Source organism: Ursus americanus, chromosome 12 (assembly GCF_024610735.1).
Source record: "Ursus americanus isolate L20-20 chromosome 12, mUrsAme1.1.p, whole genome shotgun sequence".
Lineage (NCBI taxonomy): Eukaryota > Metazoa > Chordata > Mammalia > Carnivora > Ursidae > Ursus > Ursus americanus.
The window spans coordinates 21,541,600-21,559,610 of NC_142138.1; positions in this window are offsets into that span (position 1 = coordinate 21,541,600).

The window sequence follows — 18,011 nt, forward strand, 5'->3', positions numbered from 1 at the left end:
CAGTTGCCACTTTGTGTCGAGATAGCTGACTGACATATAAAACTCAAAGTATATCTTGATGGTCATGGGTATTAAGCTAATTGTGGGCAAAAAGTCATAATTTTTTTTCTATAACGAATAATGACATATGTAAGTGCGAAATTCTAAGAAATCAGACAGTGACAATATTACATACTAGTGCATTCATTCATGAAATACTATGGTTTATTTTTTGTTTTAATTTGCATTTATGTATTTTGGGCTAATTTTGTCTTAAAAATTTTTTTTTTTTAAAGATTTTATTTATTTATTCGACAGAGATAGAGACAGCCATCGAGAGAGAGGGAACACAAGCAGGGGGAGTGGGAGAGGAAGAAGCAGGCTCATAGCAGAAGAGCCTGATGTGGGGCTCGATCCCAGATTGCCGGGATCACGCCCTGAGCCGAAGGCAGACGCTTAACCGCTGTGCCACCCAGGCGCACCTGTCTTAAAAATTTTAATGACATATATGAATAACACCAAGAGTAGGTATTTATTTTAAAAAGAATAAAATTGGCCGAATTCCAGCATTTCTGCTTTGCTGTTCTCATTCAGGGTATTGACAGAAATATCCTGTAATTGAAGGTTTATTCTCCAATTGATGTAGGCACTCTACTTAGAAGCTGTTTATCCACATCAAGAAGGATAATGGATCTTCTCTGTTAAATTTTTTCCATTAAAATAGGGTGAGGCAACTGTTCTCACCACACTTCAGAGGGATAGTACAAAGATAAATGAAATAATGGATGTGAAGTGCATTTTTTTTTGCTCTGAAAGGAGGTGTTATATAAATTCTATAAATAGTATTATTAATGTGTAAATAGGATGATGGGTGAGCATTTCCAAAAGTGAGTATCCTAACTAGACATTTTTAGTATGATCCTCAGTGTCAATTTTTTCCAAAGGAAAGGAATATAGCAACACATTCTTACATTCTTTTTTTTTTTTTTTAAAGATTTTATTTATTTATTTGACAGAGAGAGAGACAGGCAGCGAGAGAGGGAACACAGGCAGGGGGAGTGGGAGAGGAAGAAGCAGGCTCCCAACGAAGGAGCCTGATGTGGGGCTCGATCTCAGGACCCTGGGATCACGCCCTGAGCCGAAGGCAGACGCTTAATGACTGTGCCATCCAGGCGCCCTCCCTTTTTTTTTTTTTTTTTTAAAAACACATTCTTACATACTTGCATCAAAGTATCAAAGGTAAACCTCAATGTGAAGGGAAGAGAATATATAGAAAGAGTTTCAAAGGGAGGTGATATATTGAGTACTGCAATATAGTAATAGATTTTATGAAGTATAAAAAGTACTTTGGGTCTCTTAAGTGATTGGGGAAATGGGAAAGCTCTGATTAAAGTGTGAACTCTGATTAAAACTTAGAATTGAACTTCCAGTGGCTATATCTTGAAAATAATGAGGTTCTGCTCGACTCAAAAATCTTCAAAAGAGATTTTTGTGATATCTTCAGTAAAGGTTTTTGTTATCCTCTTGGTCACAGGAGGATATTCCTTGAAAGATAATTTGGGACAGGAAGCTGTTCCTTATTTCTAATGTCACTGCCATGCTGTCTATATGCTAGTCACCAGGAAAAGTGAAGCACATTATATGGTGATAAGAACCTTTGACTTTGAGCCAAGAGGCAAGGTTCATGTCTCAGATTTGCCACTAATTTATCTGCGTAACTGAGAAGGTTATTCAGTTGCCTTGTGCAAAGTAACATCCTTGAAGCCATCTTGTTCTCCTCTTCATGCATTCTAGACTTTAGGTGCTTAAGTCGATCAGTTGAGGTTATAGGGGAAAGTCACATCTCTGTGGGAAGAGTACTGCTTCTCCTTCAAGTCAGTCTTATGGTGATGGGTAATCAGTCATGAAATTGGCCCATGAACGCTGGAAGTGAGCACAAGGAGGGGAGCTTTGCTTCTCTCTGTACCTTATTCTCTTGGGTGATTTGTTGAAGATAGTGCTTAGGTGTGAGTTCATCGGTGGGTTATGCTAAGGAGATGGTAGCTAAAATGGAACCAAGTTGGCCAGTTAAGGACAGCGTGTCATCCTTTGTAAATCTGATTATCCAGATTTCTCTCTCTCTCCTCACGTCTTTGGAAAGTCTTGTTTAATTGTTTTAGCTGCCCTTTGGAAACAAAGAGGAAGTTCAAATTTCAGTAAGAGCTGTAGGGGGAAGACTTCCCTCCCTCTAGCCCAAACCAGTGTGGTAGTAGCAGTGGGAGCAATCACTGGAGAGTAGGAAATTCCTGAGAGACATTATGGAGATTACGGTGGGGATTGAGGAGCCATGGCTGCCAAATACTGAGGTCCAGCTGCCATTTTCGAAATGGAGACTCTTCCTCTATTGCACACGTTAAAACCTTGGTGTTTACTTTGGTTGAAGTAGGTGGCAGGTTCCCAGAGACTTGCAGTTTCCTCGTCTGGAAAATGAAGTGATGGGGCCAAGTCATAGTTTCATAGCCACTTTTATTTTCTTCCTTCTGTTTCCTTTATTTTGAAAGATTTTTGTCCACCAAACTATTTCTGTAATTATGTCTTTTTAGAGTAACCAGAAGCATATAAGGCAGCCAATTAGAGCTTCCAACCAAATGTGAGATAGCTAGTGTTACCGTTCTGAGAAGTTACAATTCAGCCAAAAGTGAATAAATTTGATATTCATGTTCATTCAAGAAAGCAATAAATGTTTGCAAGTTTATCAGACTGCAAATTTGCAGTTTGATATGTCATCTAAGAGCAGCAGTCCTCTGTTGTATCCTCCGTCATCTGTGATTCCTACTTTCTAGAGGCATTGCTTTCAAGGAGTTTACTGTTTCTTCATGTTTGCCTCCATTTTGTGCAAACAAGATGCTTATGCTTTTTAGTTTTATTCTTTACATGTTTGTTTCCTGCTATGGATTCTGATACACACATGTGCACATACACATACACTCACTCACCTACTTTGCTCCCTTAATTTAATTTTCAAAATTGCTGAGACTGTAACTATCACTTACAGCTGAAACCTTTGGCATGCTATGATTACATTTCCTTATAAATGTTTTTATTTCCTTCCTGTTTCATAGCTGTTTTAATTATTTTATTTTTCAGAGTTTTTAAAGTGCCTCTCACTATTTCATCCACAAATGCTGCATCTAAATTGTAAATATTTTCTTAATATATTTAGTTTAATCAGACAGTCTATGCATTTCATCCTTTTACTAGCCACATGCATCGTCAAGCTGTGCATACGTTTGCTCAGTGTTATAATTTTGGAATCTTCCTTTCCCATGTAAATTAGGGTCACTGTGGTCTGAGGTAACAAGTAGCCCTCAAATCTGTAATCTTTCAAACACAACAGAAATATCTTTCTCCTTCATGTCACACTACTGAACTCTTTCAGGTGAGCTGGGAGGGGTGACCTGCTATTCCAGGTGACTGGGGTGGGGTGCTGTTCTGCTTCCTGAATCATTCCTGGACCCTGGTTAGAGGCAGTGCTGTTTTCAGTACATGAGTTCCGAAGTTGTCATGGTCCACTGCTTTCAGTCAGAGCATGGAGGTAGTGCTGGGCATGGCTGACATCCCTCCCAGTTACGTATCTTTGTTGCGAACACAGTCTTGTGGCCAAACTTAGTTGCAGGAGAGACTGAGATCATGTCTTTGCTGTGTGTCCAGAGAAGAGAAACAGGCTTTGGCGGGCAGATAATTGTATCTGCAGTGCAATCATTCTGCAGATTTTTTTTTAACCTCTTTCCTATGTTGGACCCCTTGTTCTCTGATTTCTGTAGCTTTTGCTCTTTCTTGATTTAGTCTCTTGTTTTGATGGGTGGAGCATGTCCTCCAAAATCTTCCTAAGAAAGAGTGTGTTGAAGGTACAAATTTTGAGATGTTTTATATCTGAGAATGTTTTTATTCTGTTTTATCCCTGGTGGACAGTTTTTCTGGAGGTAGAATTCTTGTTGGAAATCATTAGCCCTCAGCATTTTAATGGCATAGTTCATTGTCTTGCTATAGTTTTAGCTATTGAGAAGTCTGCTGCTATTCTGATCTTGATTCTTCAAATGTGAACTTTTTTTTTTCTAATTTGAAGCTTTTAGCATCATCTTATTACACTTGGAATTTTGAAATTTCAAGATGATGTGCTGTGGTGTAGGTTATTTCTAACTAATTGTGTGTGGGAACTCAATGGGTCTTTTCTTTCTGGACACTTGTCCTTCAGTTCTAGGAATTATTCTTGCATTATTAATTTTTATCAGTTGTACAGTCAATTTCCAATTAAACTATTGGAACTGTGCCAAAATAAAAAGCTTTTGCACAGCAAAGAAAACTATGAAGAAAACAAAAAGGCAACCTACTGAATGGGAGAAGATATTTGCAAATGAAATATCTGATAAGGGGTTACTGTCCAAAATATATAAAGAACTTATACAACTCAACGTCAAAAGAACCCCAAAGAACCCAATTAAAAATGGGCAGAGGACCTGAATAGACATTTTTTCCAAAGAAGACATACAGATGGCCAACAAGTACATGAAAAGATGCTGAACGGCACTAATCATCAGGGAAATACAAATTAAAATCACAATGAGGGATCACTTTATACTTGTCAGAATGGCTAAAATCAAAACCACAAGAAATAACAAGTGTTGGTGAGGATGTGGAGAAAAATGAACTCTTGTACACTATTGGTGGGAATGCAAATTGGCACAGCCACTGTGGAAAACAGTATGGAGGTGCCTCAAAAAATTAAAAACAGACTTACCATATGATCCAGTAATTCTGGGTATTTACCCAAAGAATATAAGAAAACACTAAGTAAGAAATATATATGCACCCCTATGTTTACTGCAGCATTATTTGTAATAGCCAAGATATGGAAGCAACCCAAGTGTCCATCCATAGATGAATGATAAAGAGGATGTGGTATACATCTTCTACAACGGAATATTATTCAGTCATAAAAATGAATGAGGTCTTGCCATTTGCAACAACATGGATGGATCTAGAGGGTATACTGCTAAGTGAAATAAGTCAGCCAGAGAAAGATGAATTCCATATGATTTCACTCATATGGGGAATTTAAGAAACAAAACAAATGAGCAAAGAAAAAAAGACAAACCAAAAACCAGACTCTTAACTACAGAGAACAAACTGATGGTTATCAGAGAAGAGGTGGGTGGGGGATGGGTAATATAAGTGAAGGGGATTAAGAGTACACTTACCTTGAGCACTGAGTAATGTATAGAATTGTTGAGTCATTATATTGTACATCTGAAACTAATGTAACACTCTATGTTGATTGTACTTGAATAAAATTTTTTTTAAAAGTCAGTGTCCCATATAATTTAAAATTTCAAAGCAGGAAATCAGGATGCATATTAAATTGATATTATCTTATAATAGTCATTGGCTAGGTGACAGTCATGACATGGTTATGTAACAAACATTCTGTTGACACTTCCTTATATGAGTAGAAAAATAGTGCCAGGATCAAAGAGTTGTAGATGAAATATTGTAAATCCTTTCACTTGGTTTTCTTGGTTTTCTCTTTCTGGAACTTCAGTTACCATAGTTCGTCTAATTTAATATGCTTTCCATTGTAAGATATACCATTATTTTATGCATCACTGAGAAAAATATACTTACAATAAAACTATGAAAAATATTTTATTATGACTTAGAATATTAATTTTATTTTATGGAAAGAATATGTTCAGATTTAATTAAACTATATATTTCTATGAATGCACAAAAAAGAATACCTACTAAAATAAATTGGATAAGTTATTCTGAAAACTTATTCATAATCAGAATTTATCTCTTCTGAATCCCTTTTAAAAAAGATATATTTTAGAGAGAGAGGGAGGGAGAGAGAGAGTGTGCATGAGTCGGGGAAGGGGCAGAGGGAGAGAATCTTCAAGTAGACTCCCCACTGATTGCGGAGCTGGACATGGGCCTCGATCTCATGACCCATGAGATCTTGACCTGAGCCAAAACCAAGAGCCACCAGATGCTTAACCGACTGAGCCACCAGGCGCCCCATCTTCTGAATCCCTTTTGAACTCATTACTGTCTGTATTTATCCATGCATGCATCATTACTTCGTGTGCCAGCAATAGTGCTGGCCTGAAAAGATGCTTAGTGATCATGTCAAGGGAGGCTGCTTTGTGATTCCTGCTACAGGAATGTTAAAAATGCTTGATTCTCCACTGCTCCTATCCCTTCTTCACAAGCATAGGATCTCTAGATGTTAAGAATGTTCCACTGTCATTTCTTGGGTCTTCTTCCAATCAAACTAATACTGATTCTGCAAGTTTTCATGAATGTGCAGCTCATGACAACCACTGCCTCACTGAGAACAATGGTAAGATACTATCAATTGTAAGATGTATCTGATTTCAGCTATAATACTGTGGAAAATGTGCATGATGTTTATATGTTGAACCATCTGCATGAATCCTATAAAAATTTCTCATCCTTCTAAATCCAGTTTTCACATCTTACATATTGTGATACAATTTCTATTAGTACAGATAGAGAGATACAGTCTCTTACTTTTCTACAGTGTGCCTATTTGTAGAGTATGGAAGAACTTGAATTTTCTCAAGATGAAATGGTAAGAATCCCTGGGGACCCTTTACCTCTAACAGTAGCACATGTGCCAGAGGACTCACCTGAACTTGGAGGTGATGAAAACATACAAGAAGTACCACGTTTATGTTCAGGCACTCTTTTGCAGGTGCATCAGGGAGCCATGCCTAAAAGCAGTGGAAAATATTTTTCCATCTGTCCCTCTGTGTAGATTCACATTCAGAGTGTAAATGCTATTCTGTAACTGGATATATTTGGCCAAAGTACATGAAAAATATAGATTTCTAGTATTTTTACGAATGGTTGTATAGTATTCTATTAATAAATCCTTTCTCCAATGATGAACATTAAATTGGTTCCATTTTAGTTTTTGGGTTTAAACAATGCTTTAATAAACATATTCATATAAATGTCTAATTTGTTGAGTTAGGGAATATACACATTTAAAGGCTTTCTGCCACCTAATTGCCTTTCAGAAAGGTTATACCCAATTTACAGTTCTACCAGCTATGTATCAGAGTGAGCATTTCCTCACATCCCTCTGATTCTGGGTTTTGTTGGTCTTTTGTGAATGTGAGGAGGAAAGTGATTTCTTTGTTGTTTTCGATTTGTTCTCTTTGATTACTGGGGAGCCTGAAGAACTTTTTAATGTGTTGTGGTTTCCTGTGATGGAGAAAGAAGCTGCCCAAGTAGGGTGGGTGTGAGCAAGGCAGCTGGAGCAGCTTTTTGATGGAGGGTAGTAGAAGGTATCTGGCAGGGAATGCGTAGTTACTGCTCTGGAGTCTTGGAAGGTCTAGGGAACTGTGTCCTAAACCCTTTCACCTTCACAGAGATCCTATTCATTGCCTTCCCTAAGTGGCTGGATGCTTTCCAGGTAGCACACAGTTCGTGTACTTTGATCATGGTGTCTGTGGGAATACAACCCTCCAGACCGTATGGTCCTTATCTAGTCCTATAGACTGGGTGGCCTTGGGGCAATAAATAGGGGAGGTGTAAGCGGGGGCTTTAAGTCAGTGGAGAGCAAAGGGAGGGTTCATCGAGCTGGTGGAAGAACACAAAAGCTTGAAGAACACAAACAGCATAAGGTAGAGTGAGGCAATGATTGAGACAATTGTCCGCATAATAGAGAGAGAGGGGAGGATGTGTTTGCAAGGTGGATGGAGGACACACTGTGTACTTTGAGGGTGTCTTGAATGGGAGTTTGAGGAGCATGTCCTTTATCTTAAGGGCAGTGGAAGACCTCTGACATTTTTGAAGTACTGGCTGAGACCTGACAAATGTCACATTTTAGGAAATTGAATAGCATGGAATGACACTGGAAATGTACACAGGCAAAATACCAAAAGTTGCATTTCTGGTTGTAGTTGATACAAGCTAGAACCTTTTTAGTTGTGCCTGATTTATGTTTAGAGGGATACCGAACCAAGTGAATGCTTCCAGTATTCTGTTGTTATTCTCTCTTTCCCAGAAAGGGAAGGAGGAAGTAGCTCATTTTTTGATAGGGCAGGACTTTAGACTATGTATGGGTTTTAACAGAAAGTAAAATTGTTTTTGAACATGTCGTGTGGTTTGTGGGTGATATTTGGCATAGAAAAATGGAAAATGAATTCAGAGACTGCATTAAAGACGCCCTATAGACTTGCCATAAGCTAATCAACTTTGCCAAATGGCAGCAAATGTGTCAGATGAAATGGAAAAGGTATTCATTGAGCCATTTAGACTAGCAGATTTATATGTGTTATATTTGTTTCATTTATATATGGACACATCATTCATACTTGAAATATTAGAGTAAATGATACCTAAACACCACCTTCATTTGGTTGTGAAATTATCTTAAGCACATAGTACAGGATATTTTAAAAGGGCCTTAATATTAATACGTTGGAGTTGGAGGGTTTACGATATTTTCTTATTTTCATTGAAATTTAAACTGTATTTTCTGAAATAGCGTTTATTATACTTTTAGATACTCTGCCTCGGCTTGGTGGTCAATAACTGAATAAGTAATTTCATCTTAGGTATTACTGACTGACAGTGATTTTCAGAAACAGTCATAAACCTCATCAATGATCATTTTTTAGAGGCAGAATAGTAAATATCTTCTAATACATCATGCCTTGCCCTTAGCTCATTTATGAATAGTTACTGCTGTGGATCTTTTTGGTGCTCATAAAATGCCGTTAAATTTGTAGTTGAAGAATTCAATTTTCATTCTTCCAGTAACTGCAGCCAAGAGCTGTACTCTCTTTCAGCCTCAATAAGTCATAGTGACATTCCTAGGCCCAAAGAAGGATGCTTGTGGAAAGCAGGTGGGTGGTGAGAGAGATGCCTGTATAACTTTCCTTTCAGGTACAGTTAGAGGGCTCCTCCAAGGTGGAGTGTTTATAAATGACGGAGTATTCCCATCCTCTTCAGTCTAGATTTTCTGCTCTAGCAAAGGCAATTTTTACTATTTATTTCAACCTCAGTGCCTTTATAAAAACCTTGTTTTGTCTTTTTTTTTTAAAGATTTTATTTATTTATTTATTTATTTGAGAGAGAGAGAGAGAGAGAGAGAGAGAGCCGAGTGGGGGGGGGTGGAGAGGGGCAGAGGGAGAGGGACAAGCAGGTTCCCTGCTGAGCAGGGAGCTTGACACAGAGGGCTGGATCCCAGGACCCTGGGATCATGACCTGAGCCAAAGGCAGATGCCCCAAAACATTGTTTTTTGTCTTTGTGAGAGAAGGTAACTAATACTTATTAGCTACTTCCCCTCTGTCAAGCACCTTACTCAATGGTTTAAAATGCTCTTTCATTTAATTCTTACTATACCCTTGTGATAGAGGCATTTTATACTCATTTTGAAGATGAAAACAGTAAGTCTCAGCCAGATTAAGTAATTTACTTAAGTTTGTATAACAAAAGGTGATTTTTGTTTTCTTTTTACCCGTCCAAAGTCTGTTTTTCTAGGCCCTGCATAAGACTCGATATGCTAAAATTTTAAAAAATACTTACTGAGAGTTTTATTATATTCCAGGTGCATAAATGATCTCATTTAATCGCCATCAAAAATAAAAAAAAAAGAGAAGTAGGTACATTTTATATTAAAGATGAGGAAACTGGGAGATTCATATAGTCTGAGTAATTTGCTCAACATCACACAAGGCTGGGATTCAAACTAGGTCCACCTGACTCCAAAAGCCTATTCTCGTACCTAGTTTGTGGCCTCGTAAGTCTTTGTCTTTAAGGGTTATGTTTCCAAATTCTTCTTTTTTTTACAATATTTTTATTATTATTATTATTTTTGCAACTTAAGTACATACAATATCACCTGTAAATGGAATAAGAGCTAATATTGAGGGCCTATTACATGTCGTTACTACATTAGGATTTGTCATCCTTGATACTATTGACATTTTGGACCAGACAATTCCTTGTTGTTGGGGAGGGGGCTTGTCCTGTTCATTATAGGATGTTTAGCAGCATTCTGGCCTCTTCCAATGGAACTCTTTTCCCCGCTCCCCAGTTGAGGCAACCCAAAATGCCTCTAGACGTTGCCAGATATCCTTTGGGGTGGGGAAAGGGAGGAAATCACCTAAGGTTGAGAAACGTGGTCTGTGTTATCTTATCTTCAGAGCCCGGTGTCAGGCTCACACCCTCATGACCTCCGTTTCACGCAGGAGAAGTAACTTGCTCAGAATCCTGTTGCTGGGCAGTGGTATCTCCAGGACTCAAACGCAAGGCCTACCTACATCTTTGGACTAATTTTAGTTTTAGTTCATGGACTGTGTCCTCAGCCCTAACTTCAGATTTCTTGAAGGCTTGGGCTCTGTCATATTGTTCTTTTTCTTTTGCCCCAGGGGCACCTAAAGGAATACTTACTATCATAGTGTTTTGACAGATGTTCATTAAACAAATGACCCATTTTATGTGAGTCTTATTTAAATAAGAATCTCTCTCTCTTTTTTTTTTAAGATTTTATTTATTTATTTGACGGAGAGAGAGAAACAGCAAGAGAGGGAACATAAGCAGGGGGAGTGGGAGAGGGAGAAGCAGACTTCCCGCTGAGCAGGGATCTGGATGCCGGCTCGATCCCAGGCCCCTGGGATCATGACCTGAGCCAAAGGCAGACGCTTAACGACTGAGCCACCCAGGTGCCCCGTAAATAAGAATCTCTTAAATAAAATTTAGCCTAGTGCAGTAATTAAGAGCACAGAGTTTGGAATCAGATACATCGCAGGTTTAGATCTCATCCTTGCCATTTATTAGTTCTAGGATCCTGGAAAAATTTTTGACCTCTTTTAACTTTGGTTTCCTCATTGTTTGGAACTAATAATTCCTCCTGTGGACGTTGTGAGGAATAACTGTCCCCCACCAGAGGACATAATGTTAAAAAAAATCGGTAAATACAAAGAATCATAATATTTATGATAATAAAGTGGTTTTGATTTTCCCTTTATAATATGAGATCATTATGTGTAATTACCTCTCAGTTAAGTTGGAAAAAAATGTTTTGTCTACCTGGAACACCTCAAAAGCTGCTGTTGCGTTAACATTACATAAAAAAATTACATAAAATTAAAAAAAACATTCAGAAGAGAAATGAGGGAAGTAGGGGGGAGATGTAAGGCTAAGCAAACAAACAAACAAAAAACCCAGGACTCTTGCACAGACTAAAATAATGTGCTGAACTATTTAGGTTTCAGTGAAGAATTAAGTTTAGCCCATTTCATTTCAGTAAAGAATTATTAACCCTCTTGGTTTCTCAAAGGAGAACCTTCTTTTGGCCTCAAGAACAGCTGAATTGACTCATCCCTGATCTCAGCCCTCAGCCTTCTGCTGGTTTGGCATCTTCTGCTTCCTTCCCTAAGGTCTGACCTTTTGCCGCATTTCCTCTGACTCATTTTTGGGTTCTGCTCCTGGCTTTCAGCTTCTGCTAGGAGGTTTCCTTTCCTGGGTGCCCGGGATCTTCTTTCCGCGTCGTTACTGACTTGATTTTTTTCCCCCATTGACTCCTTCCTGAGGTGACGATACTCCATGCCCTTCGACCGCTCAGAGGTAGCATTTCTCACTTTCTGCTGCTCCCTCTGGCCCTAAGCCAGCTTTCCCTTCCAAAAGGAATTGGCCATAATTATTTAGGTTTTAACTATAGGTTGGTGGCATTGAATTCCCCAGACAGTAAAATGTCATGATGCAAATTCATTGTTTTTAGACTCTTGAGGGCCTTTTTGTGTTTGCAGTGCCTTTCAAATGTTTTCTTCATCTTTTGGCATACTTTGGGAGTGTTAACATTTATAGAGAGCACTGAGGTACATAGATAATGCTGTGCTTGGTTCCAGGACCTGCATGTCTATGGTGGGGAGACAGAGGGGATGAGTTACTCAGCCTCCTTACAAAATTAGTCATAGTGGCATACAGGTTGGGAAGGAATAATAACAGCATTGGGGGTGGGGTGGGAGAGTGTAAAATCTTTAACAGTATTCTTCAGCCTTTTCATTTTCTGTTTGGCTATCACATGCTTTCTAAAGGCCCAGCTGACCTTGGAAAAGCTGCCCGAGGAGTAGAAAGACCTAAGAAGGGGGATAAGGCCAGTAGAGTTTCTATAGGGGGCTGGTGAGGGAAGAGTTAATCCATTTTAAGACATGGTGGGAGATGTTAGAACTGGAAAGGGACTGGGAACAAGGCGAGAGATTTGAGATGACTGAGGGCAACCAATAATGAGGTATTGATAATTTGGAGCCTTGGCTACCAAACTGAAAAGGAATAAGCCACTTGTTTTATATTCATACAGAAATGACTTGAGTGTATACGGTGGGCCAGCTGTTAGAAATACATTTACCACCTTGACAAATGAAGCTATGTTTAAAACCCGTGGGGCACCTGGGTGGCTCAGTCGTTAAGCATCTGCCTTCGGCTCAGGGTGTGATCCCAGAGTCCTGGGATCGAGCCCCACATCAGGCTCCTCGGCTGGGAGCCTGCTTCTTCCTCTCCCGCTCCCTCTGCCTGTGTTCCCTCTCTCACTGGCTGTCTCTGTATAAAATAAATAAATAAAATCTTAAAAAAAAAAAAAGAGAGAGAAGTTAACTTATATAAAAAAAATAAAACTCTTAACCAATTATGTCAGGCCACCATAATTACCATGTAGATGTGTGGGGTTTGGGGAGAAATGAATCAATAATATTTGAATTACTGTTTTAATTAATTGGGGGATATGGTGTTACCAGTCATTAATAAAAGGAGCAAGAAAAAGTTGCCATTTGGGATGGGGAGATGGCACATTGGGTTTTGAACATCCAGACTTTGAGATATTTGTAGAACATGAAATAACAGCTATCTGGAAGGTACTTGGAAAGTGGTTCTGGAACTCTTAAGAAAGAGCCTCATCAGAGAAACCAGATTTTAGAAGTGAACACTGTAGAGATCCATACATTTTTGGTTGGCGGGGGTGGGGGTGGTCCCTGGAAATCATATGCAAAGCTGTATGAAGAATGTCGTGTGCCAGTGTGGTCTTTTTGTGGAGAGGATACTCCATAGTTACAAGGAATCACTGCCACAGATAGTAAATTTAGACTTGAAAGGCAAATTGGCGGAAATGGTTATCTTAAAGTAAAAGAGGAAAATGAATTAAAGATAACTGTACAGTATTTTTTTTTAACTTGGCAGTACAAGGCCATGAATGGGAATCAGTTTGGGAAAATCTGTGGTTAGAAATACTGAATTTGAGTTGGGATAAAACTTTGCAAAATAATGTGTCCAACAGGTGGCAGGGGTTGTGGCAAAGGGAAACAGATGAGAAATCAGAGTATAGGTTTGTTGATCTTCAGCATCCCAGTGATATTAAAAGCCTGGGAGTATTTGAGCTCTAAGCAAAGATTTAAAGACAGAATGATGCAGAAGGCCAAGTTTTGAGCTCTGGGCGATACCCAGAGTAGAGAGCCAGGTGAACAGAAGGACTAGGGCACTCTGGGCACTTAACAGAATTCAGTTGTGAATTGGCTAAAGCACATTGCTTGCCAAGGCCTTGCTTGAGACAGCTGCTGGTTGACAGAAACAGCTCAAGAGACAAATCACTCGTTTTCCCTAGTTTGCTAGATTGGTACTCTTTAAATCTCCCTTATCCCTACAGCTAAATTTATTTAAAGCACACTATTATATCTTATGTATGTATGTTTGTGTGTGTGTGTGTGTGTAAATATATACGTATGCGTGTGTATGATGCAGAGAATGCATGGAAACAGAAATTTATAGAGCTGCAATAAATTGATAAAAGATGAGTTGTAATATATATCCCTGTAACTGGTGGATTATTTTATACACCTTTTGCATTTTTAGAACTTTATTGAGATGTTACTCATGTACAATAAGTGACATTCATTTAAAGTCTGCAACTTGGTGATTTTGACAAATGTATTCACTTGTGAAAGTACCACAACAATCAAGATATTTTGATTATCCTCAAAAATTTCCTCATGCTTCTTTGCAGGTCATTCCTCCCTCCTTCCCAGCCCGTGGCAACCACCCATCTCCTTTCTTTCACTCTAGCTTAGTTTGTAGGTTTAGAATTTTATATAAATGGAATCATACAATATTTACTCTTTTGTCTCATTATTATTATTTTTTTTACACCCACTCAACTTAATGCCTTTTCTTTTTACTGCTGTATGGACATACCACAATTTATCCATTTATCTGTAGGTTGGCATTTAGGTTGTTCCTAGTGATGGGCTATTACAAATACACCAGCTACAAACATTTTTAAAGAAGTCTTTGTGTGAACATATGTTTTCATTTGTCATGGGTAAATACCTAATTATGGAATAGGTTGGCTCTTGTACATTATCAGAAAGTGTATGGCTATGCTAAAATTGTCACATTTCCCAGAATATATGTATTCATTCATTCTTCATTCAACACACATTCTTGAGCAAACACATTTTATGCTTGGAAAGCCAAAATTAAATATTGCATCTCTGCTTTTGTAGGAATTTAATTTAAGATGTATCAATTTGGAAGTCATTTATAAGATCAAGTTGGTGTTTCAAGTCACTAGAAAACACAGTGATTATTTATCAAATGATTGGTCAATTCGGGAGCAGAAATTGAACAGTCTTGGCTCCATAAATTGAATAAAAAAGAAGTACAACCAAAATTAAAAGTCAAACTGAGATTAAATGCAATATGGTATCCTGGATTGGAGCCTGAAACAGTAGTAAAAGGACATTAGTGGGAAAATGAATGGAGTGTATATGGGAACTCCATATAATCTTTGCAGATTTTCCATGAATCTAAACCTATGTGAAGAGAAAAAGTTTTATGTTTTTAAAAGGTTCATTGAGGTACCAAATATATTATATATATATATATATATATATATATATATATATATATATATATATATGAGTTTCTGTTTAATAGCATTATAAGCTAAAAATTACATTAAAGTGAGAAAAACATTTGATGTGTATATGACAAAGACATATCCTTATTAAATAAAATGTATTTATAAGTCAGTAGCAAAAATATGAGTCCCCTGAAAGAGAAATGAGTCAAGAACATAAAGGCAATCAATAAAATAATTTGTACATCTGGCTTCTGGAAGGAACAGACTCTATTCTCCTGCCTCATTTTTCCACCTAGGGGACCTTCAGCTAGAGAACCAGCTTGGCTAATTTCTCCATTTCTCACTCTGTCCTAAGTGAGGGAGGATTGACTTATCTGATTTTAAGAATTTGGGAGAAAAATACCACACATGCATTGGCTTGGCTTTTTCTCTGCCTTCTCTTTTCTACAGATGTAACTCTGCTGCTTATGTTCCAATTTTAGAAGAATTTTGGGACGCCCAGTTGTTAGCAAAAATTAAGTATTCTTATCAGCCTAAACATTAAGAAAGTTATTTTTTGGTTAGTATGATTTTTACTTCAATTTTTAGTGAATATATAATTATGTTAATTATAATGAACATATAATTATAGTTAATGTAATTAATTATATTAATATATTATTAATATACTCAGTGTGTGTGTATGTATGAAAGAGAGACACAAAGAGGGTGTGTGTGGTGTGTGAGTGTGTCCTTATGTGGGGGAATGTGATTAGTTACCCAAAATCTTGACAGTTAATAAACACTTGGAAATATACTAATATCTCCATGGTAATCAAACCAATGCAACTTAAAACGAGAGGGTACCATTTTTTCTGTTACTGAATTGATAATTCAGAAAAGGCTGCAGAAGGAAAGATAGCTAGTATTGAAAAATTTGTAGCATAAGAATCTTTTAATCTGTGGGCAGCAATATAAATTGGTACAATTTTCCAAAATCTTCAAGTTGTGTCAATAGCCATAAAGGTCCATACTCAATTTCATAGTTAGGATAAAATCAAAGTAGTAGTAAAGATTTTCACAATGATTTATAAGCAAGAATGTTAATCACAGCATTATTTATAAGGGGCAAAAATGAGAAGCAATGTAATTGTCTAATATGAGAATATTTTACTACTTATGCGTAAAGCTATAAAAAGCATCTTTTGAAGAGTAGTGAATTGAAAAATGCATATCATGTAGTGTAAATTAGAGTAAAGCAAGATACAATACTAGGTGTATGATCCTGGTGTTGTAAGCAGCCTTTCTTTATGTAATAAATTTTTGTATAAGGTCTTTTAAAATTATAATTTGAAAAATAATTTTGTAACAAAACGAAGACAAACATATCTACAAACATATCCATTAAATAGGGTATTAACTGAGATCATTCTTGTTTTCTGCACTTGCAGCTGAGGTCCAAGGCTGACAACAAAGGTTACTACATACCCTACAGAGACGGTTGTCTTTTGGGGGAGTGCGGTGTTTGGGAAGAGAGGTGCAATGAAAGGGGTGTTGTGGAGATTCCTGCCACGTGGAAGGCATCTATCGTCCTGTGTCATTATTTATCAGAGACACAATAACCAGGAGTGTGTGTGTGTGGGGGGGGATGCCAATCTCTCCTCGTTAAATTAGGAGAGGTTTACCCCTGTTCTCTTCCCCTCCTTTAGAGGAGTTAGCCTTGAGAGGAAGGGCGTGGTAGTCAGGATGCCTCACCTTATTATCACAGTTTTCAAGAGTCAATAGCAGAAGTCTAGATTTCGCTGGTGGCCGGGGAATAGAAGAGCATTGAATTCAGTTTAAGGTCGAAATTTGAAAATGAAAGGACGGAGCCTTAGAAATCAAAGTGAGACTGTTCTAATAATTGAAAGTTTATGTGTGTGTATCAGTGGGTGTTTGGTTTACTGAGATTTATTAACTCACTGAAGCGTACACATGAATTGGTTTTATTGTTTTCCAGTTGTGCTGTGTTAAACTCCAGCCCCCCACCACTGCATTACTGAGACTCTGACATGATAGCCAGATTCTATACAAACTTTTGCTTTAAAAAAAAATAGAATCGTGGTGGGTTTTTTTTGGTACCTATATGAATGCGCAAAAAGGGCTAGAAGAATATACACTAAAAATTGATGATAGTTATTTTTTGGTAGTGGGATTATCGATGTGTGGTAGTGACATATTTAGTCTTCCCTGTATTTTCCACAAGTATAATTTTATAATCTCGTATAATATAGATTATAAAACTATGGCTTTTGCAAAACCATAATTGAAAACGACGTTCATTGTGTTACTTGAGTTACATTTTATAAAGATTCACACACCACTGTTGTTCTTAAAGATTAACACCTTAGGAAAATGTTCCTCCAGATAAACTTGTAAGATTTCTTTTGTCAAATAAAAATATAGGGCCTCTTCTGCTTTATTTACCAGAAGTCAAAGCTAAATTCATTGTTTAACTGTCACTGCCATTGATTTTGCTCTCATGATATCTCATTTAGAATCCTTCAGCAGCCTTCTAACTATTCTCTGTTCTAGCCTCTTCCACCGTCAACACTGCTTCTGAGAGATGTTTCTGGAATGCAGATTTGGCTGTAATTATTTCCCTGTTTAAAATTCTTCAGGAGCTTCCTGTGTCATAAAAACCGAGCTCCAGGCCTGGCACACTAGGCCCTTCCCCCTCAGGACTCTGCCTAAATGCCTTCCCTGCCTGGGGTCTTGCTTCTTTCTTATTTGTGTCCTATCCTTTAGCTTTATTAAATTACTTGTAATTTTCCTGGGGTGCTGTGATCATTTTTTCATGCTTTTGCTTTGTTTCTCATGTTTTTTCCCTCTTCCCTCCTTCATTCTTGCAAGTGTCCCTTTCTTTGGAGAGGACGTTTATTTTTCCTTTAATGAGCTCTGTTTTACCTGGCAGGGGAATCTGTTTCTTCTGTGTTCCCAGCACCACATGTACAGAACTGTAATTTTTTGGCTATTTGAGTGTCTTCCCTATAAATATTGGGAAATACTCAAAGGCCAGGACAATGTTTTCCTCAGCTAGCTAAGGGCTTGTTATATAATACATGTTTAATGTTTAAAGCTAGGAAT